Source organism: Microtus oregoni, unplaced genomic scaffold, assembly GCF_018167655.1.
Source record: "Microtus oregoni isolate MIOR12 unplaced genomic scaffold, Mior012 000017F_ref0000208, whole genome shotgun sequence".
Taxonomy (NCBI): Eukaryota; Metazoa; Chordata; class Mammalia; order Rodentia; family Cricetidae; genus Microtus; species Microtus oregoni.
Window position 1 is genome coordinate 20,390,571 of NW_024543076.1, and position 26,239 is coordinate 20,416,809.

Genomic DNA, 26,239 nt, shown 5'->3' on the forward strand with positions numbered 1-26,239 from the left:
ACCAAATATACCTAATCAGTTCTCTGCACCTGTTGAACTATACTTTTTAGTACCTTCTTATGCAGTAGGCACTATGGGGGTTGGGATCTAGCAAGCCTATCCATAAAGTTCAAGTATAATATAACAGTTTTTGTCCATCAACATTAACCCATCTATTCCCTTGCTCATCATACACCCTGTGTATGACAAAGGTTCTGCTGTAGTCTTATACATTTCCATACTGTGCTTCCCTATCCCAGAACTGTTCCTGAAGAGATAATCCTTGTCTTGTAGATATAAAGACTATCATTATTATAAAAGAGATTGTGCAAAGCCCATATTCCGCATAGCCAGCTACTCGAGAAACCCGTCTATGCCTCAAGGGTGGCCAATACTGGGCCATCTGCCATTAACCTCCAGGAAGCCTAGTCCCATAGGACACGTAGCTCCCTTCCAGCATAATGACATGTGTCACGTCACACAGACGACACTGGAGTTGGTGTGGCACCTGACTGTTTATTTGAAATTAAGATATAACTATATCACCTCCCCCTTTCTCTTTCCTCCCTCCAATCTTTCCCATGTCACTACAATTCTCAAATTGATATCCGCTTCTTCTTTGGTTATTATTGTTTTTCTCTTTTTTATTTAATTTTTTAAATTTTACATGCTAGCCCCAGTTCCACCTCCCTCCCCTTCTTCTGCCCCCCACTTCCCTTCATCCACTCCTCTGAGGAGGTAAGGCCTCCCTTGGGTAGTCAACAACAATGTCTGGTATACCAAGTTGAGGCCTGACCAAGCCTCTCACCCTTGTATCAAAGCTGAGCAAGGTATCTCACCATAGGAAAAGGACTCCAAAAAGCCAGTCCATGCATCCAGAATATGTCCTGGTCCCACTCACCACCACCCCCAAACAGATCAAGCCACAAAACTGTCCCCCACATTCAGAGTGTCATCCAATGAAAAGATCCCCAGCTGTCAGTCCAGAGTCCATGAAGTTCCACGAGCTCAGTTCAGCTGTCTCTGTGCTTTTCCCAATCATAATCTTGACCTCCCTTGCTCATATGATCCCTCCTCCTTCTCTTCAACCAAGCTCCAGGAGCTCAGTCCAGTGCTTGGCTGTGGATTACTGCATCTGCTTCCATCAGTTACTGGATGTAGGTTCTATGATGACAATTAGGATAGTCACTAATCTGATTATGTGGGAAGGCCAGTTTAGGCACCATTTCCATTATTGTTACGAGGCTTAGCTAGGGTCATCTTTGTGGATTCCTGAGAATTTCTCTAGCACTTGGTTTCTGCCTAACCCCATATCCAGACATGGGGAACCTCCTTTCAAGTGATTGATCAGGGTAGATCAGGTGGCTTCCAGAACGATATAGGCTATTGCTGTTGTCACTGATTGCCTCTTAGAGGTTGCCAAAGACATTGCACAAGGGTCTTGGGTGATTTGAGCTGGATCTAATTGGAAAGCCATCTTTCTGTGATCTTGTTTTTTTTTTTTTATTGAGAAAAGGAAAAAAAAAGTTTCCACCTCCTCCCAGCCTCCCATTTCCCTCCCCCTCCTCCCCCCCTACGCCCCCTTCTCCTACCCTTCTCCCCCTCCCCCCACTCCTTTCCTCCTCCCTCTCCAGTCCAAAGAGCAGTCAGGGTTTTCTGCCCTGTGGTAAGACCTAGGACCTCCCACCTCCGTCCATATCTAGGAAGGTGAACATCCAAACTGGCTGGGCTCCCACAAAGCCATCACATTACGTAGGATCAAACCCCCGTGCCATTGTCCTTTGCGTCTCATCAGCCCTCATAGTTCGCCATGTTCAGAGAGTCCAGTTTTATCCCATGCTTTTTCAGTCACAGTCCAGCTGGTCTTGGTGAGCTCTCAATAGATCAGCTCCACTGTCTCAGTGGGTGGGTGCATCCCTCGTGGTCCCGACTTCTTTGTAATAGCCAGAACCTGGAAACAACCTAGATGCCCTTCAATGGAAGAATGGATGAAGAAAGTATGGAATATCTACACATTAGAGTACTACTCAGCGGTAAAAAACAATGACTTCTCGAATTTTGCATGCAAATGGATGGAAATAGAAAACACTATCCTGAGTGAGGTATCCCAGACCCAAAAAGATGAACATGGGATGTACTCACTCATAATTGGTTTCTAGCCATAAATAAGGGTCACGGAGTCTACAATAGGTGAATCTAAAGAAGCTAAGTAAGAAGGGGAACCCAAGGTAAAACATATAGTTATCCTCTTGGCTAAGGGAAGTAGACAAAATTGCCGGGGAGAAAATTGGGATCTTGGGGTGGGGTGGGTTGGGGGTAAGGGGAGATGGGGAGAGAAAAGTTAGAAGGGAAGGAGGTCGGGCCTTGGGAAAGCAGGAGGATTGGGATAAAGGAAGGTTGGACAGGGGAGCACGGAACCACAATTCTTAGTTAAGGGAACCACTTTAGGGTTGGCAAGAGACCTGACCCTAGAGGGGCTCCCAGGTGCCCAAGCTGAGGTCCCCAGTTAGTTCCTTGGGCAGTTGAGAATAGGGAACCTGAAATGACCCTATCCTTGAGCAATACTGACGAATATCTTGCATATCATCATAGAACCTTCATCTGGTGATGGATGGAGATAGAGACAGAGACCCACACTGGAGCACTGGACTGAGCTCCCAAAGTCCCAATGAGGAGCAGAAGGAGGGAGAACATGAGCAAAGAAGTGTGATCTTGTTTTGATGGTATCAGAAAGCACTATGCTGGCTTCTAAGGGAGGGAAACAATTAATAGGCTTGCCCAGCTGTGACACCAATGATCTGCAACAGTGACCATCATGGCAAGATATGCCTAGCAATACAATAAGTGGCACTCACGTGCTGCTGATAACTAGCAGCTGTCTTCTTGGATTAAGGTGCAGTCAGCAGGAGGAGTATCAGGCCTGTGCCAGAAACCTGGCTGTTGGGAGCACAACACAAAGGTTCTTGAGCCCACAGATCTCCAGGGAAACCAGGAACATTAAACACACAGGATTGTCAGTCCAAAGGGAAAGATGAAAAACCTGGTCTTCCTTCCAGAAAGCTGAGAATTGGAAATGATTGACAGCCTGGTGATCTGGGTTATCTGCTGGACCAGACCATACCAAGCTCTTACAACCAAGACCGGAGGTGGCTAGTTCTAAATGACCCTAATAACCAGAGACTCCCCTAAGCTCCCACCACCAGGACCAGAGGTGGCTAACAGCCCAAATGACCTCTATGCTATCTGTATGACCAAGACCAGGAAAGACTGTCAGTCCCTTAAGCTAGTATGGGTGGCCTATCTCTAGAACCCATCTTCATGGAAGGAATGACGTGGTAGTTTGAATGTAATTGGCCCCCATAACCTCATAGGGAGTGGGCACTATTAGGAGGGGTGGCTTTGTGGGAGTGGGTGTGGCCCTGTTGGAAGAAGTATGTCACTGTGGGGGTAGACTGTGAGGTTTCCTATGCTTAGAGTACCACCCAAAGGAAACATTCAACTTCCTGTTTCCTGCAAAGATGTAGCCAGTACGTTATCTTCCTGCATACTATGTCTGCCTGCACAAGGTGTCATGCTCCCTGCCACACTCCCCGCCATGCTGATAATGGACTGAATCTCTGACATTATAATTGAGCCACCCCAGTTAAATGTTTTCCTTATAAGAGTAGCCATAGTCATGGAGTCTCTTCACAGCAACAGAAACCCAATCTTAGACACAGGAGTTGAGTTTCAATGTAATTGTGCCTCTTTGTACACCGGGGATTGTATTACACCAGGACATTTATTTTTTCAAATTGTACCGGGCTTAAGGACATTGGGAATAAACTGTCTGTTATTAGACTCCCCAAAGCCTGGTCCAGGTTGAAGTTAATCTGCACTGGGTTTTCATTCTTATCTCTTTGCAGCGTTCCTTCCTTGTATGACCCCTGCAGGGAGCCACTAACCTAGCTAAGCTCCTGGGGCTAGTGAGGTCATAGGTCTTAGTAGACAATCTACTGCAACCATTTTGCCAGGCCAGCATAATTTCTTAACTATACTGAAAATTTTTATCCTTATACCTGCAAAGAAGTGTAGCTCTCCCCCATAAACAAAGAATCCTCTCTTTACAGTCAACAGAGTCCATCACAGGACAACACAACAGGGCACAATGCAGAGATCAGTGGATCAATGGACCTCCATCCCAGTGGGTACAAAGGCAGCGTGGCTGCTGCATCTGTAGCTTAGGTGTCCTGGCAGAAGCCGAGGAAACGCTGTAAGAGCCAGAATACCAGGAAGTCTGCCTTTCACAAACAAGATCGACTGTTATCAGAAAACAAGGTAAGGCTGAAGGGAGAGGGCTTTATCTCTTCACACCACTGTCAATATGGCGGGGTTCTAAATGCTTTCTCATTTGATCCTCCGGCATAAAATGAAAAAAACAATCAGTTGCTTATGAAATATTCTAGAGACTGGCACTGCCTTCTTGCAGCCAGCTGTTACTGTTTTCTCTGCCTCTCTCCTGCTGTCCAGGAGTGCTGTGTCAGCATTCCGGAACCCTAATACCAAATTCGCGTTAAGAAAAGCACCCCGACAGATCTGGATACCAAACACATCTTAAAGATCGTGTGGGTGTAAACGTGGAAAATGATTGCTGAAGCACTGCGAATAATGAGAATGGTAAGAACACCCCTAAACTGACCAAGGCCTCTGCTTCGCTTCAATGTGTGGAAGAACATAAACCTTACTGTCTTGTGGAATTTCTGGATCCATTTAAAATCTTGTAGTAGTTTAAACCACTCACATCTACTAAATCTCTCCAATTTCAAGTCTACTACTCTTGCGGCTTGACTTCACTTTGAACCAAGGTTTCCAATCCAGAGGTGGGGCATTGCCTAGTAAAATTAATCATTTTCCTTAAAAGGGAGTTTCTCAGCGTGCTCACAGGAATGACACAGTGACCAGCAAGTATGCCAAGCCCAGTAATTCAAAAGTAGTGCCAACAGTTATAAGGTTGACTAGTGGTAATCAAATACTGTTTCTCTTCCCTCAGGTTCAGGATATGTCTGTGCCCGCTATGGTTTCTTAAAAAGTTGATGAACACTTGTTCTCAAAAGTATGTTACCATGACTTCTCAGAAGGCCACTGCAGGACCTTCTGGACTAGTGTATCTGAAAAAGTCCAGCAGGTCAGGGATAAGGGAGTGCCCTCTGCTCCGGGGGATGTGGCACCTGCAGACGCCCATCTCTTCCAGCTCCGTGAGAGCTGGAACCAGGACCTAGCGACGCTCAGCAGTCGGGCGTGTAGCGGCAGAGGCCTGCTGGGGCTCCAGGCTGTGCGTGTGACCCGTGGCAGGCGGCTCAGGTGCGGGAGCGCGGAGAGGGGGACTTCCGGGGAGCGCGCGTGTCGCGGGCGACCGCGGCGGGGCGGGAGCGCGCACCGGCAGGAGGGCGGAGCGGCTGCGAAGGGAGGCAGGCGGCCGGCGTCGGGGAGGGCAGTACGGGTCTGGCTGCACGCGCCACCTGCGGGGCTGGCTGGCTTCCTCTTTCTGCGGGGCGGGGGGAAACACAGTTTCCCCGCGGGAGTTCGGGAGCGCGCGGGCTGGCGCGCACACAGGCTGGCATCCACACACGCCAGAGCGCGCGATCATCCCTGCTGCAGCCCCGGCCGGGCAGACCGAGCTGCTGCAGTTTCCCTGAGCCCAGAGTCGAGGGGAAAGCAGAACCATTGTGCCTCCGAGAGAGACAGGTGTCAGCCGGCCCCTTTGGGTATCAAGCCCAGCAGACTGCTCCCCCTCATCGGGTAAGCCAGTCTCTCTCCTTGTAACGGGTTAGGGATTAGTGCCTGCAGACCCAAGGGAGAGGGTGGGAAGCTGCGGTTGCGCCAGACCCGGCGAGACCTGGAGTTGCGATTTCTGGGGGTGTATGTAGCCTCTGTTGGCGTCGTCTAGCGGGAGCAGTTACTACTCAGGTTACTTATTCTACCAACCTAGAGTTGGAACCCCTCCCCCAAGCCAGTATGCACTATGCTTCCTGGTTACCAAGGAGACTTGCTTAAACATTAGCCTTGGGACATGTATTAGAAGAAATGGTTTCTTAAATTCTATTTATTTTGTTTTTTAAAAAATGATAATATATACATTGAGGATATTGGGGCCATTTGGTAGTCGTTAATTTGTATTCAGACAATGGTTTCATTCAACTTAAAATAAAGGTGACAATGTACTACTACAAGATATGCGTTTTAAAAGGACCCATCAGATGAGTTTTTCAACGGATTGTGTCTTGCGTTATAATTCACTCCCATTTTGGTTATCTTAAAAGAAAGCAGACTCCAATTTAAAACCCGTGTTTCCCTCCATTTCCAGTTCTGTTTTGCATCTCCCTTGTATTAAATTAACAGTAAGAGCAGATGATTTATTGTGGCTCTTCTGATGTAAATTGACCAGAACAGGAACAGCACTTGCGAATTTTTAAGGTAACGCTATAGAAGGCATTCACGACGTAAAGCGTTTCTAACCTCTCTGTGTCCTCTGCAGCGTTATTTAAGTGCAGTTTTCCATCACCTCTGCCCATTTGGGAGGTGATGAAAAGCCATCCTCCAACTTAACTGATTCATTTGGAGTTGGAGCTCTATCTATATGTTGATGGAGATAGATGTTTTTTTTTTTTTGCCCTGGCATACTGTCCCAGAAGTTCAGATCTCAGAGTTCATGTAAAAAATTTTGTTTTCTTCTTAAGTACCGAAGAACCCTTTGCAAAAATGAGGCACACGAAAGACACCAGAAACCTGATCTCATCCGAGCCCCAACACCTGGACTGAGTAGGCTTCATTTTTTTTCTTTTTCCCTTTTCTGCCTCAGATGTTTAATGGGTGAACTTGAATATCAGAAAGGCAGTAATTATACTTTGCACTAATTTTATTTTTCCATTACAAATAGAATGGCTTAGTAAAGCTCCAGTGGCATTCAACAATTCATTTTGCTATCTTTTAATATCTGTTTTTCCCAGCTATTGAATGTAAATGAGAGAAGGGAGACATACAACATTCTTTAAATGAGATAATGAACTCTGTCAAGTGACATAGTAACACCAGGAAGAGGAAGCCAAATAATGACAGACAGAGCACAGGCGATGAATAACGACAGAGCACACTTGGCATAGTCTAGAAGGCATTTTCCGTCCACTTCTTTCTGGATTCCCACAGCCACTAAAAAGTCAGACTATTGCTCTCAGTGTATTGCAGGGGGCCCAGTATTCAAACCTCATAGAAGGTCAGGATCAGCGTGTAAATAAGACCTTATTTGGATCCAAACTTTTTCCATTAATTTTTTTTGGGGGAGTCTGCCCGTTATGATTAAGGAGAGGATAAGGCCAGGTGGGAATAATGTGCCAGATTTTCAAGGAAAGCAGAAGTCTTTGGAACTTTTTTTAAAAGTGAAGATATCTTTAATTAAAAAAGAAATCTGCGAGGACCACATTAAAAATGTATCTGGGCCATCCGTGTCCTGCTGGTTCACAGTCCTTGACTACTGAGGTCTTGTCCAGTTCTGTGATGTGAATTAGTACATTTGTTATCAAAGTGACCTGGTGACCAGGCATTTCAAGGTCTTTGGTAAATGATCTGCATCTATTCTTTCTTGTTCATTTGTTTGAGAGAGGGTTACTCTACATAGCCCTGGGCATCCTGGAACTCATTGTGTAGAGCAGGCTGGCTTTGAACTCACACACCCGCGTTAGTGCTGAAATGAAAGGTGTGTGCCTCCGCACTCAGCTCTCTGCATCCACTCTTAAATCAACGGGTCCAGGTTTATTTCCGAGGTTTTCTGCATCTCTCTCCTGCAATGCCTCAGAGTCGACCAGGAGCATACAGGGCTCTCATGGTGAAAATTTTGAATATGGTAGAACAAAAGCATTTATAGTTTGAAATGTCTTAATTTCCTGGCCTATTCTTTTCTTGATACAGGACTAAGAGGTATTTAAAGACAAAGTCAGTTGAATGTGATTGGCCATCTGTATTCACAGGTGCTATGAGACAATTTCAGATCAGAGTTATTTGAGAAAAAATGATATATGCTCCGAACCCGTGAGACTTCTTTCCTTGTCTGCATTCACTAGTCGATGTAGTATATAAACTATATGCATGACACTGGCATCAAAGTAGGGGCTAGGGACATCTAGAGGTATTTAAAATATACGAAGTATGTGTATAGGCTGTATGCAAATACTATGACATAAAGGACAAACATCCACAGGCTTTGAATTTGTGGAAGTCTGGAAACCAATTCCCTGTACTTCTCCTTGCAGAAAGGGGTAAAATGAAACTTTGCTTATGAAAAAGAGCATTGTGATGTTTTCAAGATGTACTTTCTATTGAGACATTAGGTAATTAGTTAAAACCCACTACAGAATGCTGCAAGATGCCAAAGGATGCTCTAATAAAGTCCCGAGTCCTCTGGAGATTTCATCTCTTCTCCTTGAGGACTAAAAACACACACTTATATTCCTCCCAGAGGCCCCGCTTTGAACCCTGTCTATGCACAGGCTACTCTGCATCAGGCTTCTCCTGGACTTACAGTGGTTTGATGGGGTGGTGTCTTATTTCCATTTTATAGATGAAGAATATGAAAGTAGAACAATGAAGAAAATCTAAACCATTAAGTTGTCTTTACACGTCCCACTCCTCGCCTTCCCAGTGACCTAGTCGAAGCCATAGAAAGATGCATAGTTATGAAGTTGAGGCAGATAATGTGTTAAATGTACAACAGAACTGTACTATTCCAGGCTGGGAATTTTTCTCAATAATAGAGGGTCTAGCATGCTGAAATCCCTAGGCTTCATCCACAGCATCAGCCCACCCTCACACAGACTTCCATGAAGCTTAGACATGGAGAAACTTTTTGTTTAACAACAAATTCTGCTTAGTTAAGTCCTTTTATAGGAGAGGGATGAGTTCTAGAGTTGATGACTGGGTTTGATTATGTAAATGCAGACCTTTTAACCTGTTAAAAGGCGAGAGACTCTGCCAGATAGTCAAGTTGGGAAGATGGACTAGAGGACATTGCTAGGAAGCATGGATAGCGATGAGCTCATTGTAGATGAATGGTTGATAAAGCTAGATGGAGAAATACGTGACTGAGATCAAGCACAACAAGAAGATGGAGCTGGACTGGAAGATGAGTTGCTGAAAGAGACCAGGAGAGGCATTGCAGCCTTGGATTGGAGGACAATCCAGAGTGTGCGGTACCCACTTCTGTGAAAGCTCTGAAGGCGAGGGATGAGCCACATATTAACATTGTGCTGTTTGCAGATCTGGCACAGTTAGTGCCCGTCAACTATTATGTTCAGTATGTATTTTACGCTGAGTAGCTGGAGCCCAGTTTCTCTTCATTATATTGCTTTCCTGCCCAAGTGCGTATTAGGGCGCAAACCGTATTTGATGGATTTTTTAAAAAATTAAAATAAAAAAGGATATAATGTTGGGTGAGTAGGGAAGGGGGGTCTGGAAGGAGTTGGTGGAAGCAGGGTGAATTTGATCAACACATGATATGGAATTCTCAATGGACTAAGTAAAACTTGAGAAAAAGGTATACACAGATATTTTGTGTGAATTCAATAGAAGTGGACAAATAAGGAAATTTTTTTATTCCATAAATGGAATAAGACATTCTAGTAAATGAGATAATGAAGTCTAATGTTTTCTTCTAAGAGAGTCACAGATTTGGGTACTTTTGCAGATAAAAGTGTGGTTGGTGTGTGTGTGTGTGTGTGTGTGTGTGTTTGTGTGTGTGTGTGTGTGTGTGTGTGTGTGTGTGTAAGAGTGTATGATGTACACATGGCTAGGTCCTAGGTCTACCTCTATTACTCCCCACCCACCATGTTTTTTGCGACAGTGTTTGCCACTGAACTTGTAGCTCCCCAGTTCAGAAAGGCTAGCTTCCTGGCAAGCCCCAGAGATCCTCCTATCTCCACCTTCCCAGTGGGATTATATGAGTGTGTTACTGTGACTTTTTTTTTTAAATGAGTGTTCAGGATCTGGATTTAGGTCCTTATGCTTGTTGAAAGCAAGCACTGACTGGCCCTCTTCCCAGCTCCAGATAAAGATTTTATCGTGCAGTGTATTTTGGATGAAGGCACATGTCTCTGTGGACCAAGTGAGGAGAAATGTGAGCTACAGCTTCACCTCTTTGTTCCTGTTTCCGCTAGGATCAGAAGAGCCATTTGACAAGTTATGCTCAAATCTAGAAGGAAATCTGTTGTGACAGATAAGCATCTCTTTTGATCCTGGTTGGATCATCAAATGCAGACCTGGAAGACAAATGATAGTCTGTGGAGGCTGTGCTTGCACTGAAGCACCGCGTCGATGACTGGCTCTGGGAGCTGCCGGTCAGAACGGTGGCACACCCCAACAGGATGAAATCAAATAGAAAGGTTCATTTGAAGCTAGAGTCTTGCACAAGGGACAGAAATTCAATTTAAGTTGGAGAGACTTTAATTTCCATAAAGGACAGGATAAACCCTTGGGATCAGTTTCCCTTCATAGATGCATGTATCCAGTAAAAGAAAATATTACCAACAAATATCACGAAGAGCCTCTTGGTAAACTGAGCTTTTTGGTGATGGTGGAGATAGATTGAGCTGCCTTTCTCTCTCTCCCTCTCTCTGCTCTGATTTCAACATTTCTTCATGTTTGCAGAGTTTATTTTCAGAATTTGCCCCAGAACATCTTACTTCCCCTTGCTGTTCAAATTAACAGATGGAATTAGTTTCGTTCATCTTTTTCCTGTCTTCGCGTTTCTAACTGGGTCCTTCATTCCTAGATCTGCCTTGCAAAAGTCGTTACCTAAGATTGACCAAGCGGGAGGACGTGCTAACCTTTCTTCTGGTTATTATTATTATTGTTGTTCCTGCCCGGCTTCATAGACACATTGCAGTGCACCCATGCATTTGATTTGTCTTGATATGGCACCATAAATTTTGGTGAAGTCTTTAAAAGACTGTATAATAAAGTAACAGTTTCATAAACCTGACTTGGAAGCATGCTAGGTCCACATATGGAGGAAGCATCCGGGGATGTACATCTGTCTAAAATAGCTTTCTCCTTCATATGGTTATAATCCCCAGCCTGATCAGACTGTTTTTAAATGAAGAAAGCAAATCTTTGGCAGTTTTTATGGATTCTCAATGTTCCGCTACATATTTATTTGAGGTATAATATATTCCGTTTTCCATCTCAGATGAGCCAGTCCCAGTAACTTAGAAGCAGGACCACTCCCCCTCATCCCCGCCCTGACAGAATGACCAATTTGGCATGCAGGATATTGATGGAATAAGTAGTCCCATCCTAACTCATTGCTTCAGTGGGAACACATTTGATGCTAATGGCACAGACAATAAGAGCAGTGGGGGAGGCATTCTGCAATTTTTTATGACAAATTCTGATACCTCATTTAAAATCCTTCCTTGGAAGCTGTATTATTTATTTAGCCTTACTGTTGAACATGAGAGGTAGAACGACACAGCCAGAACGCAGTCTTGAAGCCTGGATTGGAATGCTCTGATACTTTTTGGCTCTGAGATTCACAATCAAGCGCCATCCCTTCTGGGCCTCATTTTCACATGTATAATGGGATTTCTGTCACCTACATTATAAATTACCCTAATCTTTTTTTTTGCTATAATGAAATATAGCAGTGTAGGTAATATACAGGGAATCACGCTTTCTTAGACTAATGGTTCTAGAGATTAAGAAATCCAACCTAATCCAAAATCCAGTGAGGTCCTTTCTGAGAAATTTTGTCGTGGCAGAGGGAGGTCATCACTTGGTGTGGCAGAGCAAGGACTCTAGTTTCAGGGTCTCCTCTGGTGTTGTGTGTGTGTGTGTGTGTGTGTGTCTGTGTGTGTGTGTGTGTCTGTGTGTGTGTGTCTGTGTGTGTGTGTGTCTGTGTCTGTGTGTGTGTCTGTGTGTGTGTCTGTGTGTGTGTGTGTGTGTGTCTGTGTGTGTGTGTGTGTGTGTCTATGTGTGTGTGTCTGTGTGTGTGTGTCTGTGTGTGTGTGTGTATGGCCTCCAATGCAGTAATTAGGCTCCTCATCTCCTAACCTCATTTTATCCTAATTATCTCACTAAACTGCCACCTCAAGGTGCATGAAGGACTAAATTCCCAACAACTGAATTCTACAGGACACTCCTATAAGCACTTCACAGGGCCCTTCTCAGATTGTGAATGTGGGCGACAGTTGTGTGGCTTGGGCAGTCTGTGGGCCACAGGCAGTGAGACCAGGATTTATCCTTAGGGCTTTTTGGAGCCCATTCTTTTCGGAGGGATAGCTTACTCAACCTAACTATAGGGGGGGAGGGCCTTGGTCTTGCCTCATAATGATAAGTCAGACTTTGTTGACTCCCCATGAGAAGCCTTATCCTCACTGAGGAGTGGATGGGGGTGGGATGGTGGGGGGAACAGAAGTAGGGGAAGGAGTGGGAACAGGGATAGGTGTATAAAATGAGAAAAGATCATTTAAAAAAAACTAATTGAAAAAAGGATTTAGGAGTCAAGAAGACAGGAGTGCGTGTCTTCTGTGCCAGATACACAAACTACCAAAATTATAAAATAATATTAGAAAGTTATAAAATAATATTAGAAAGTTACACTGCAAGTGTAAAGATAGTGGGTTTGTTCCTAGCTCCTCTCTATGAGAGACCTGTGATTATTGCTTTGGGAATTTAGGCTTAAAATTGAGGTATAGATCTGGTTTGGTTCCGGGAAAGGGGATTTGAAAATGCTGTTCTCAGCACAGACAGTGATATCAACGTAATCAAATCACCCTTTAGCCTAGGACACTCTTTACTCTCTCCTAGTGCAAAGCCTTGAGCTGACGTGCCTGATTGCATTCGTTTTAGATTTCAAAGCCTAAGCAATTTTGGGTTTCTCATCGATGAGAACATTAATTACCTACAATCTGGTTTTATTTGGGCACGGCATATTGGTTTTGGCTTGAAGTCACAGCGGTTTCTCATTTCTTGAGGGTATTTACTGTCAGCTACAGATGGGGTTTCTTCATCGATGATACGCCATCTGAGAAACGCAGAACATGGTCTGAGCTTTGCTACCTAGCATGTAAGTTGGCTTCCTCCTGAAATTCTAATTGGTGACTCTTGGTGTCATGATACTACTGTATGGAATGTGTCTCCTTCGTCTGACCTCGTCGTCCTTCTCGGGGCTGTCGGTTTCTTGTTCTGCTTCGTGTTACCCTGTTGGTGCTGGTCATTCAGTGTGTGCTCCATTTGTTGCTGGGTTGTCAAGGTTTCCAGAGGGCACGGTCACAGTTAACAAGGCTTCCTCGTCTGTGGTTGGTTGGGTGCCTGGACAGAGACCATAGCCCTCTGATGGTTGTGTTTTGGGGAGCAGAGGGAGGGTGGGGTGGGCACAGTTGTGTTATTTTACAGAGCAAAGCAAGCATCACTGTGTCCTCTTTATTGGAATAAAGAAAAGTCATGCTGTTTTCCCAGTATTGCTAACAGGAATAAACATATATAGACTATTTATGTTAAAAGTGCTCTGTTATTGCTTCTGCCTGGTCATTGCTTTAGAGGATTTTGCATTTGCCACTATTCTACAGAGAAGTCCAGTGTGACATTTGGGACCAGGCTAACCTTCATAACGACCCAAGGCTATATTAAAGCAAGGTCCCTGGATGCCTATATCCACTCTGCTAGAATCTGTATTGGTATAGAATCCTTTGTGTATTGAAAACGCTTAAAGTGGTTCTACCAGGAGACCTGACTTGGGAGCCACTGCTGGGCACAACTTGTACACACTTCTGTTTTGTTGTTGTTGTTTGTTTGTTTGAGAATTTTATACATGCTTATGATGTGTTTGAGGAAATGGACCCTTCATTTCTCCTCCCCTAATGCCCCCATCCTGTGACCGCTTTTCCTTCCCAACTTCATATGCTTTGTTTTATTTTATTTTTTTAAAACCACCCAGTCTAATTTGTACTGCTTGTATGTGCTTGGGTACAGGACCATCTACTGCAGTATAGGTGGCTTCTGAGGGACTGCACCCCCCAAGTAATCTGACTTTCCCTCCCCCAGTAGGTATCAATTACCAATAGCTCCTTAGGGAGGGGTGGGGCTTCATGATGACCTTAGTCATCATTCCTGATGACCTGATTTTGGATGGCTGGAACAGGAGCATGGCTCATGTACACTCATGTGTCTTACTCCGACCTCACCAGGATCATCCCTGATACCCAGATCTGGCCTTCTGTTTTCTGGTCTTTCAGACTTAACGACAACAGAAAGAGCTCTCTGGATACTCAGGCCACCGGTACTAACCAGGGGCCCATGAGCTCCGTAGTCATGATCTGTCGTTAACATCCTCACTGTGAAGCAGGTTATACTTCTCCACTCAAATTTCTGAACAACTTGACAGATAGATTGCTGCAGAGAGCGTTCGTGTAAATATCATTATGTTATCTGGATGGTGATTAGATTGGTTTTTAAGATGTACATTTCTGGGTGAGATAAAATCAAATGGCTTTTACTCTGTTTCTATTTTGGTTTTATTGCATGGATGATGATTATATAGCATTATATAAGCCAGCTGGAGAATGTTATCTCTACAGCGGATGAAATGTTCTGAGTCACTGATTAACAGGTAGGCCGTGAAGTGTTGTGGGATAGTATAGAGACAACAGCATCTGGAGAGCAGAGCTACCAGGGTTCGGATTAGAATTTACTTTTTGAATAACCACAGTTTGAGGAGATACAGAATTTGTTAAGCACCGATATGCAGTTAAGAAAAAGAGAATCTCTTCTGTTAGACTACCCATGAAAAGAAATGAATTTGAGATGTCCACAGAAATTATCAAGTGTGTTCTTGATGAGCTCTTGACTCCTGGACCTTTCCAGAGGTCATGGTTGAGTGTGGTTATGTGAGGGGAGTATGAAATGAATGTCACGTGTGTGTTTGTCCATGGGAACTGAATCACTATTGCAACTATTGTGGGGATTTACATCATTTTGAGTGAAGAATAAACCAATTTAACTAGTTTCACAGGGAAGTTTTAATGCTTGCTATTTTTGTTTGTGTGTTTGTTTTAATTGAAGAAGAAATATTTCGGCAGGGGATTCACCATTTTAGACCTGGAATTGTTTTTAACTTAAGTTACTTTTCCCTTCTAAAGTGTCAGGTGAAATGACACGTAGGGCGCTTAGGCTGGGCTCTTCCGTTTGTGGTAAGAACGACAGAGGAGAAATGAAGAGATGGTGAGCGAGAACAAGAGACCCAGGGAGTTACTGTGAGACATCACTGTTTTCATCAGTGCTTTCAAAACTGCCTTCTCATTAGGGGATCAGCAGCCATTATTCTGCTCAAATCATCCTTTTGGCCATCTGGACCACATTCTAGGAAGTAAATGTCCATGGGCACAGCTGCCGAGTCTAATGTGTGTTTCTAACTTGCGCATTAATAAGAACGACCACACAGCGCCCAGCGGCCACAAATGTGCTGGATAAATGAGAGAGAATGGAGCATGTGCACACACTTAGAAGTGCAAGGAAGGATTCGATTTGCATCCTGAAAGGACAGTGGCGGTGATTAAAACTAGCAGAAAGAAGACCTGTCTTCAGACTGTCTGTCTCCTGAGAAGCAGATCACAAAACAGATCAACCTTGAACCTGGTACTCTTCCTTTTGCTGCTCACAGTGTTCCCCTATGGATCTCACTCATATCGTTCCCCCATTCAGAGAATCCGTTCCCTGCTCTGCCACTCTCTTTAAGAAAATTGCTGAAGGTTGAGAAGCTGCCATTTGATGTCCCTACTTATCTAATTGTCTTTTGAAGCAGCAGTGAGACCTTTCCAGGCATATTAAGACTAATGTCATCATAAATATAAGGAGTTGCAAGAAAGGAAGGGACTTAGTAGTCCCGTGAAGCAACAATAAGGCTAGGAATCGAGAATTTAAATAGGTGTTTCACATTTTGAGTGGCCATTCATTTCCCTAAGGAATGTGTCAGAAGGAAACTTACTCTATAGGGGAAGTGGTCTTATTTTTTTCCTTTTTGTTTTTGAGATGGGATCTTACCATGTAGCTCTAGATGGCCTGGAACTCACTATGTAGATCATGCTGGCCTGGAACTCACAGAGATCTGCCTGTCTCTGCTTCCTGAATCCTGGAGTTAAAGGCACATGCCTCTGTGCTCAGCTCACAAAGGTGGAATTTAAAAGAAAGACAACCAAATTAACTGATCTATTACTTAGTGGCAAAGTTCCTTGTGCTTGCTTTAGATTTCCTTTTATTCCAAATCTACTTACTTCATCTAGCTTCTTCCTATTTTTAGGAGACTATGCCCCACACCTAGAATATTCCTTGGATATTTTTTCTCTATGATTTACATCTTACATCCTACTGTTTGAGCAATTCTCTTGGCACTGGCCTTGGCATGTACACAGAACCTGACCACTGATCATGGCTTTCCACGACCATTCCTTGCCTCGTAAGCATCACCACTTGCAGAGATGGGAAGTCCCCCTTTGCCTCCCATCAGCTCTTCTCAATGGCAGCCACATGATCTCTGATAGAAACTCTAACAGACTTGCTTTCAAGAACTAGTACCACCTACATCATTTGTCCCTTGCTTACCTGCTATCCCCATCATCTTCTTTAGAACCTGTGCACCATAGAGCAAAGTTCCCTCTACTTCAGTACCAGCTCCTCACCTGTCCACCCCTGGACTCAATGCGGTTCAGGTCTTTGCTCCAATGTTACTTTCTATTTAAAATTGCAGCCTCTCCATCTCCCCATCCCTTTACTGTCCTTCATCATTCCTTGTTTACTGTTCCTCACAGATTTTATCACTTTTAAAAAGCATCCTTATGATTTTATGTGTCCAAGCACCCCCATCTGCACATAGCTCCGTTCAACAATTCTCAGCAAATATGTCAAGTTGTGCAGCTGTTACCAGGATCCAGTTTGGAACCCACAGCTTCTTAAACAGCCAGTTGGCTTTACCTATGTGTAGCTTTCACCCTTTCTAGCAGGGTGCATCATTGGGATGGCTGGGAAGGGGTTCATGACGCTCAGAGGCTACCTGGAATGAGAACAGAGGCAAGTTTTTCCAACCTCCCTCTACAACTTCCCATACTCAGTAAGTAACACTGTGACTCCTGTGAGCTAAGCCATCAAACCTGGTTTCTTGGCCCCGGGACCCTGTTCTCATGCCAGGACAAAAACTAGAAAAGTATTTCTGGCTGCTGCTGCTGCTTCTCAAATATGCCACTTTCGGTATTTCTAGACTGCCGCCTTTCCCATTAGGCAGGGTCTTTCAAGAATGCTCATTTGGTGCACGGTTGCTGGTTGGCTGTTCTCAGTGTCAGGCCCCGTGCCAGGTGCTGGCTATTCAGTGGTGAGGAAAACAGGTCCTTGTCGTTGCACGGCTGATGTGCGATGAAAGAGAAGGGCACTCATCAGATTAGCTCACACATGAGGGTAAAATGACAATGACACCGAGTGCTGAGGAGAGGCTGGCAGGTCCATGACAGGTGTAGAGTGGATTGCGGGGGTGGCCTGTTCTTGTGGAGTGGGGCCCGGGCCTGAACGATGTGAGAAGTTCAGGAGGAGAAAGGGAGAGGGCGGCCAGTGAATATCTCATTTCCTAGCTGCAGTTTAAAGTCACCGCAGAAGGGTCACCAGAGCAGTGGTGGCTTCTGTCTCCGGGACAACACGGAGTCCTATAGGAAAACACTGGGGTCTACAGCTCAGGGTGAGATTATAGAGATGGCTAGTTGCTTAGGCTAGAGAGGTGGGGATATGGGAGAGGAGATGATTGTTTAAGGACTGTTTAAGAGGTGAACTTTTCGTGGGTTGGGGATCAGTTGAACAGTGAGGAGAAAGGAGGGAAATCTGACGGCACTCCAGCGCTAGCAACCAGGCTGCCTTGTATGCCAGCGTGGGTGGCGGTGTATTTGGATAGGAGAGTACCGAAGCCCAAAACTGTGTGTTTGAAGCACTACTAAATTTGAGCTACCTGTCAAACAAGAGAGTGTGTGCTTATAGCGCATAGACTGTGAGCCTATGAGAGAGTTTTTGACTGGGATTGGAATTGCCTAGGGACAAAAGGTGCAGTGAAATTGAATCTCAGAGAGCAGTAGAGACTTAAGTAGAGACGAATGAACAAAACATCTGAGCAAATAAATACTCAGAGAAGGAGGTGGAAAACAAAGAGGCTTGAATGCTGAGCCAAGACATTAAATCATGTCCAGGACAGTCGATAGTGCCATAGGATGCCACCAGGCCTTCATCAGCTGGAGGCTGGAGGAGGCTTGTGTTCAATGTCAGCCACCATAAGGTGTGCGTGGGTGAGGGGGTCAGAGGCAACCTGAGGTTCAGCTCCCCTTCCTCTAACATCACCTAAGTCCCAGAAGCCTGCAGTTACCCTGCATCAGCAATCTTCAGAAGGCAGACTTCCTGGCTAGTGGAGCTGAAACTGAGCTCAATTGCAGGAAGCAGGGAGATGAACTGTCTCTTGCCTGTTGGGCTTTGCGGCGAGACATGGTCTGTGAATAGCTTCCTCTCACTCACTTGCTCTCGAGACTTTATGGATGTGCCTCATGAAGTCAGGTAAGAGGTGCTTCTTGTTTGGGGTAGACTCAGAGCAGCAGAGATGAGTCTATCTATCACAGGAGAATGTCTGCAGTCATCATCTAGGCCAGTGTAAGCATTATCACGGCACGGGTAGATTGTTGATGCGCAAAGAAGGGAGAGCTTAATAGGAGGTGTGAAATGCGCAATTGAAAAATAGAAAGGTACAATCAAAATGGAGTGTACTTCAGGGCAAGAAGCTGCCTGGAGGCCTGAGGTAGTTAATACCTTAGGATCTACCTTGGAGAGCCACTGATCGAGCGTTAGTCCTTCCCCCATGTCGTTCCTTCCTTTGCTCATTAGTGAGAAAATGTCAAGTCTTTTTCAGGGCTTTCCTTACAAGGTATATTCTTTCTTTCTTTCTTTCTTTCTTTCTTTCTTTTTGTTTTTTGAGACAGGATTTCTCTGTAGCTTTGGAACCTGTCCTGGAACTCACTAAATAGACCAGACTGGCCTCGAACTCACAGAGATCCGCCTGCCTCTGCCCGATAAGATATTTCAAACAATATCTCTGGAAATGCCTTTAGTGCTACAGCTTCCGTGGTTCATGTGTTCCATTAACAAATTAAAGTTAAGATCAAGACAACCCAGACCTGCTTTGAGGGGAAAAGAGAGACGATGACAAAGATATGCTTCCTTTTGTTTTCAATTTTAGCTAACGCTGATATTAAATCTTAACTTTAAGAAATACCAACTAGTAAATCTTATATTTAGGAAGTGGTGAAACATGGATTTTAATATTTCGTTTAAGAAATATTAAGATTCTTAGCCAGACTTAATATTAATGCCTGCAATCCCATAACTCAGGAGTTAGAGGCAGGAAATCAAGAATTCAAAGGTAGCCTTGGGTATTTATTATATTTGTGGCTAACCTGGGCTACAAAAAGTATGACTCTTCTTAAAGTCTGTTGGTATCATCATTAAGAATTAGCCATGCTTCTGTTATTGTCCAACTATAGCTGAGTTCTGTGTTGATGTCCGTGGCCCTTTGTGTCCAAGGCCACATGGATGCACGGATCTGGGCTACAACCGGTTGCCATGTTGATGTCTGAGGGCCATGTCGCCACTGGGGTCTTACTGATCTGGGTGGCCTGCACTGACACACAGAGCCACGGTATTGTCCGGGCCAGAGCTACTTCGGTGGTCATGTCTGGGACCATGGACCAGAAGCAGCCTGGGTCTGGATCATTATGTCCATGGCTCCTGTTGCCACCAGGGCCTAAACAGATGCCTGATGTGGGATTACTCTCTGTATGCTGTGAATATCATTGGTGAATATAGAAACTGCCTTGGCCTGTTGATAGGGCAGAACTTAGGTAGGCAGGGAAAACTAAACTCAACCCTGGGAGAAAGGAGGCAGAGTAAGAGAGAAGCCATGTAGCCCCACCGTACACAGATGCCAGAACTTTTTACCTGGTAAGCCACAGCCACGTGGCAATACACAAATTAATAGAGATGGGTTAGTTTATGATATGAGTTAGGCAGAAATACTCTTAAGCTATTGGCCAAACAGTATTGCAAATAAACTAGCGACCTTCTTACAACAGATGCCCAGAGTCTGGACAGCCACTTGAGACCAAATTGCTGTCTGAGGGTCTTGCTGCCATGTGGGCCGTACTGAGCTGAGTACCACCTGGACCATGGTGACATCTGTGACTGAGCTGCTGCCAAGAGCATGTCTGGGTCTGTGTTCCTGCTGCAGCTGGGGTTTGTGATGATGTCTACACACTGTGATACCACAGAGGGTAATAAGAACCATGTGTGTTGAAATCTAAGGACCCGGATGAGCTGCCCTGCCCTGCCCCTGACTTGCCTTGGGATAGCTGGCCCTGCCTCTTGCTGGACACTGGGCCTAACCCTCACCACAGCCGTGGGAGTGTTGGCCCTGATGGCATGGGCCTAGTAGAGCTGGCTCTGCCCCTTGCCTGAGAGGCAATCCCAGTGTCTCAGACTGACCAGCTCAGTTACCACCCAGACCCACATCCTGGGCCTTGGGTTGGCCCACCCTAACATCTTCCCCATCTATGACCTGCTAGAGTGTGTGAAGGGACTGGTCCTGTGGAATGATAATTGCGGGATGCCCATCAAGTGGGGCAACAGCAGGATATCTGGGAGGAGTTTTGATAAAGGTCCACTGATAATGGTGCGTCAGAAGCTTTGAGCCAGAGCAGAGACTATTGTAATGACCATATCCAAGCTTTTCCTGAATTGTCTTAAGACAATCACCTTACATCAAACCTTTTGTGCTTAATACAATTTCTCTCTCTCATTTGGCTAAAATGTATCTACATCACTTGGGACACTTGAGACAGAATCAGATGCAGTATGGCTAATTCTTTTTTTTTTAAATAAACTCAAGTTTTTTTTTCTGCACAATTCTTTATTGATTCTTTGGGAATTTCACATCATACACCCCAATCCTGCTTACCTCCCAGTCCCCCCTTATCTGGCCCTGCACCCATGCAGCATGCCCTCCCAAATTTAATTAAAAACAAAACTGAAAAAAAAAACCCACTTTGTGCCTGCATTTTCCCAGCACCTCTTCTATTGTCCTCGTGGCATCACGAGCTGAGGTGTGTCACGCAGTATACCCTTTTCCCAAATCAGCCCCAACCACAAAATGGTCCCCGATGACCGCATCTGAGTCCATCAGCCTGAAGCAGACGGGGCCGGTGTGAATGTCTGTTACCACAAGGGCCCTCGCAAGGCAAGTGTTGATCTATGCATTAAAGTGCAGGGACCTTCTAAGTTGGCCCCACTCCTCACCTACCAAGCATGACCTCCCCTTCCCCTCCAACAGGAGAACTGACCCTGAACCCTTTAGGTCCTGGGGTAATGGGCCCTGATGATCCCAGTCCTGGAAAGCTGGCCTTACCCCCTAATAGGAGAGTTAGCCCCCAACATTAGAGAAAACTTGCCCAACCCCTCGTCATAGACCTGGAAGATCTGGCTCTGCCCATCACCCGAGAGGAGTGGTCCGAGAGGCCTGGACTGACCAAGTCAGTGCCATCCAGGCACACATTCAGAATTTGGAGGAAGTCTCCCCAACATCTACAGTATGATCTGCTGGGGTGTGTGAAGGGACTGGTCAGTCAGGCCACAGCCACAGGCTCTCCGTGACTCAGGTCAACGGCAGCAGGATATCAGAGACGAGTGTCAGTGAGGGTCCAGTACTGATGGTGCACCAAAGCCAGAGGCCTTGACCCTGACCGACAGCGCACTACACAATGAGCATTTGTAAGTAAAGCTCATAGAAACCCTCCTCCCTCTCTGACTGGATTCTGGGAGCTCGGCCTGGTGCTTGGCTGTCAGCACTGGAGGTTTAGAGGAGGGATTGTAGGCGAAAATGGAAGACAAAGAAATGAGAGAGCAAATGGACCAGCAATCCACGTTTTCTCTGTGTGTGAATGTGCACACGTCCGTACATATATACACACATACACATAACGATACATGTTTATATACCCCCACATAGACATATGCTTACATACCCCTCCACCCCCACACACATCTATCTACTCATTGCTTATTTTGGAGTAGATGATTGTGTATTTGGGCCATTGTGTTATTTACTTAGAATGGACTTGGCTTCTGGTAAATGCATTGTCTGTATTCTAGAATTGACTCTTAAAAGGTTGAGTCTTTTGGTGTCATTTACATAGGTAATATTAATTTTTTTTTTTTTGCTTCAGATGAGAAGCTTTTGCTATTCTGCCAAGAAATTCTCTTGAGCACACAGGGGCTGTGCTTGTTGGCTTCTAGTATAATTTTACTTGATCTATAAACATCAGGAGGCCCACCACAGACGGATGGAGTTACATTTTTTCTCTTTTCTCAGGAGTCACAGAAACCCAAGCCACAAACTGGCTCCTCCAGGAAGTGAGTTGTAGCGCTGGGACCAAGAACACAGATCTCCTGAGGCGTGGCTTCGCTTTGCTTGCTCCTCTTTGGCTTTATGGCCACTACTGTGCTTCACACAAACATGCTTCATAAGTCTGCATTCTTTCTTTTGACAGTTAGGTACTTTGTGCTTCCTCTCTTTTTTCTTTGGCCATATCCAGCCATCTGGGCAAGGTAACTGTCGTATCAGTAGGAATATGAATGCTGATGGCTTTTTACAATTAACATCAGAGAATGTTATTGAGATAGGATTTCTTTAACCCGCTTCTTCCAACCTAGACTCAAAAGCCATTCTTATGCTCAGGGAGTACTTTATTGTGTACCAAACTCTGAGGACTCTGATTCTTTCTCAGCCTGGGGTCTTATTTTCCGGGATGTGTCTTTGACTACAGCAGCTCACTGCAAGGTTGCACACTACCAGCATGAACTTGACCCCCAGCTGTATTCCATCTCTGTCAGCTCCTTTCCTCTAGGCTGTTGCTCACGGTTATATCAAAGGTGGGAGCAGCTGGAACCAGATCCCTGTGATTATTAAGACAGTGATTACTGGCCATGCCAATAGCAGTGATGTTAACCAGCACTTAAATAATTGAAAATGTTACCTGTGAGGCATGCATGAATTCAAGGTATCAGAAAAAAAGACATTTTCTAAACTTGCCTTGACAATCATGAAGTGATTTTGCTTTTATTTTATTCGCGTAACTTGGACAAAACAGTGGTGAACTTCTTTATAACATTTTTTTTTTCTGAGGCAGGGTTTCTCGGTGTAGCCCTGGCTGTCCTGGAACTCACTCTGTAGACCAGGCTGGCCTTGAGTGCACAGAAATCCCCCTGCTTCTGCCTCCTGAGAGGTGGGATTAAAGATGTGTACCACCAGCATCCCGAAAATTTAAACATTTTAAAACTTCTTTACAAATAGACTCGTGTTGTAAGATCTCCAGGGATACCAGTTAGAGGGAAGAAGTTTATTGTCTTAGAGTTGCCAGGTTAGGAAAAGATCTGGGTGACGATGCTTTGGAACTGGGCCTCTATTTAGCACAGTGCTAAAATGACTGATGATGCTGTCTACTTAGATTATGCCTTATACTTTAGAATGTGCCTGCAAATTTACTGTTTCATTTAGTTTCAATAGCAATATTGGGAAAATATTGTTTTACTCTGAAGGAGAAATGTTGGCTCATAAAGGCAAAATGATCTGGAGAAGTTATATGACTTCCAGTTTTAAGGATTGTGTTAGGTTTGTCCTTGATTTTCTACTGCCTCCCAGATCTGCTAGGTGACAGGATCTGTAGCACACCTTGACACACAGGAGAAGGTATTCTGGGGCTGTGTTCATTAGCATAGTCGTCGGGACTTAGTCTTCATGAGAAGAGTCAAATTGTGGCAGAAAGAAAACCGTTTAATGGCCTGAAAGGACTTTTCTTCATTGGAAGAATAATTGTCTTTTGTCTTAAATTCTTAGATAGAACGATAATGTGATACCTCTTATTACTATAGATGATTGACGGGTGTGGCTTCTGCCCTTTATTGAATAGTTCTAGCAGACTAAAACTATTGGCGTTTCTCATCAACAACAACTCGACATATTTTTATTTTAACTTGGGAAACAGTTTCTTTTGGAGATTTGATGCAGCTTCCATGACTTTAGTTTTATCTGTTGATTTTTAAAATGCTGCTGCTTCATCCCAGTATCTGGATTCTCCAGCCCTTCATGCTGGCTGTGGATCATGCAAAGCCGAGTCAGTTCTGATATTATATTGATCATCATAATGCTATATAACTTACAATTCCAAAGATCTGGAAAACCAGCAAACTCCAGGTTTTGGCGGGAATCCTATCAAGTTCTGCAGGATTCGGACATGCCTGTCCAGTCTGTGGTGCAGGCTCTTCCAGACAGTGAGGACTTGTAGAGAGAATCAAGCCCTATGGATGTGGTTCTTGGCCAGTGGTTCAGCGTTGGAGCAAATGTTCACTTTCTTGTACAGCACTGATGGGGAATTCGTTGTGTGTAAATGTGCGCTTATGTGTGTCATTCTGTTTTCTTACCAAAGCCATAGTTACACACATATTCTTTGAGAGGTTTTTTTATTTCTGTAAAAATGTGATGGATTTGTTTACTAATGATTATTCACCAGATTTATGTACAGACTATAAGAAAGCGCAAGAATATCTTGGTTATAAACATGTGCACTGAGAAAATTGGGGCTGATGCGGGAAGAACGCTACTTCTGCCATTGTGAGATAGCAAACATGGATTTGACAGCCTTTTATCCCCTCAGACACCGCACACTCCGAGATTCATCCTCCCACACATCAAACTCACCCTAAGCCTATTGACTGATCCACAAAACAGACTCTACTCTGTTTCTCCTCCTCTTCTGACTCATGCCCCAGAGTCACGCAACTGAAAACATTTCTCAGCAAAAGATACAATGTGGAAAACTTTCTTGTCTCTAACTTGGGGACTATTCTTTAGTATTTTGACGTTTGCATAATTGATACTTTAGAACTTCGTTTCTTCAGAACCCTCCCTGACTACTGTACCTGAGTATCCACTGCTCGCATCTTACTATGTTTTCTGGTTCTTTGCAGGTGCCCTCTGTGATTCATTGTTTTACCCTTTGTCTTTATGCTGTTCCTCCCTCCTAGAGTGTAAGTTCTTTGAGAACGGAGACGGTGTCCCCTGTGTTTTAAACTGCATGTCTTACATGGAGTGATACCTATTAGGAGCCGACGGATATTTTCAAATAGATGAATATTTCTAAAATCTTGTGCAGGTCCCTTCGCCAGAGTCCTGCCTCTATTACCAGGTCTAGGCAATTACTCTTCCTCTGTCCTTCTCTCCACTATCCTTTACAGCTGTCTATATTTGGCATTACTAGGTGACTCAAATTTGGGGTCCACTTATATTGTTTCCTCCATCTTTTTATATAATGTTGACTCAATTACTTGTTGGTAATTTTACTTTTAAAAAATAATGTTTTCTATGACTAAATCATAGCAGGGTTATATAAATTGTTAATGACATCTTTTACTTAATTTTGTGAGATAGTTATCTTAAAAGTTTTCTCCTGAAACTAATGATTTTTGCATTGTAATCTAAACTTCTGAAGCAGGAAGAGTCTCGGGTTCAAAGCCAGGCTAGATACCTTAATGACACCATGCCTGAAAATAAAAAGTTAAAACAGAACTCAGGCTAAGTTTAGTTGCAGAGAGCATGACTAACTTCCCTTAGGTACTAGGTTGAATCCTAGATGTAGGGAAAGAAAAAAAAAAGAATAAAAAATCCTGTTGTAATTGCTGTTGTGATTCAGAAAGTACAGCTTTACTCTTTTTATTTTCCCCTAAATTTGAATATTTCTCAAATTTACTGGTAGTATGCTATCACTGAGGGGAAGAAACTCAGTGTGTCCCTGGTGTTTTAATGATTTTTTTCTATCGCTGTGAAGAGATATCAAGGTAATTTATAAGAAAACATTTTATTGGGGCTTGCTCACAGTTCATAGGGGGAGCCTATCATCACCATGGCAGGAAACATGGCAGTAGGTAGGTGGCCTGAGAGCTCACATCTGATCTACAGCAGGAAACATGGTGGGGTGGGGCTGTCATAGGCTTTAGAGGCCTCAAAGCTCACCCCCAATGATACACCTCCTCTACCAAGGCCAAATACTCTAATCCTTTCTAAACAGTTCTATCAACTAGACAGCAAACATTCAAATATATGAGCCAAAGGCGTCACTGC

General features: G+C 44.4%; 1 protein-coding gene across 2 annotated transcripts in view; it reads left to right on the forward strand.

Moving 5' to 3' along the window:
• Positions 1–5,460: 5,460 nt before the first annotated feature.
• The window catches only part of Klhl32 (kelch like family member 32), a 203,116-nt gene continuing 182,337 nt past the window's right edge, over positions 5,461–26,239 (forward strand). For both annotated transcript variants that reach the window (XM_041667802.1, XM_041667803.1), the window contains exon 1: positions 5,461–5,757. The gene's annotated coding sequence lies outside the window, so the exon portion shown is untranslated. The remainder of the gene's footprint in view (positions 5,758–26,239) is intronic.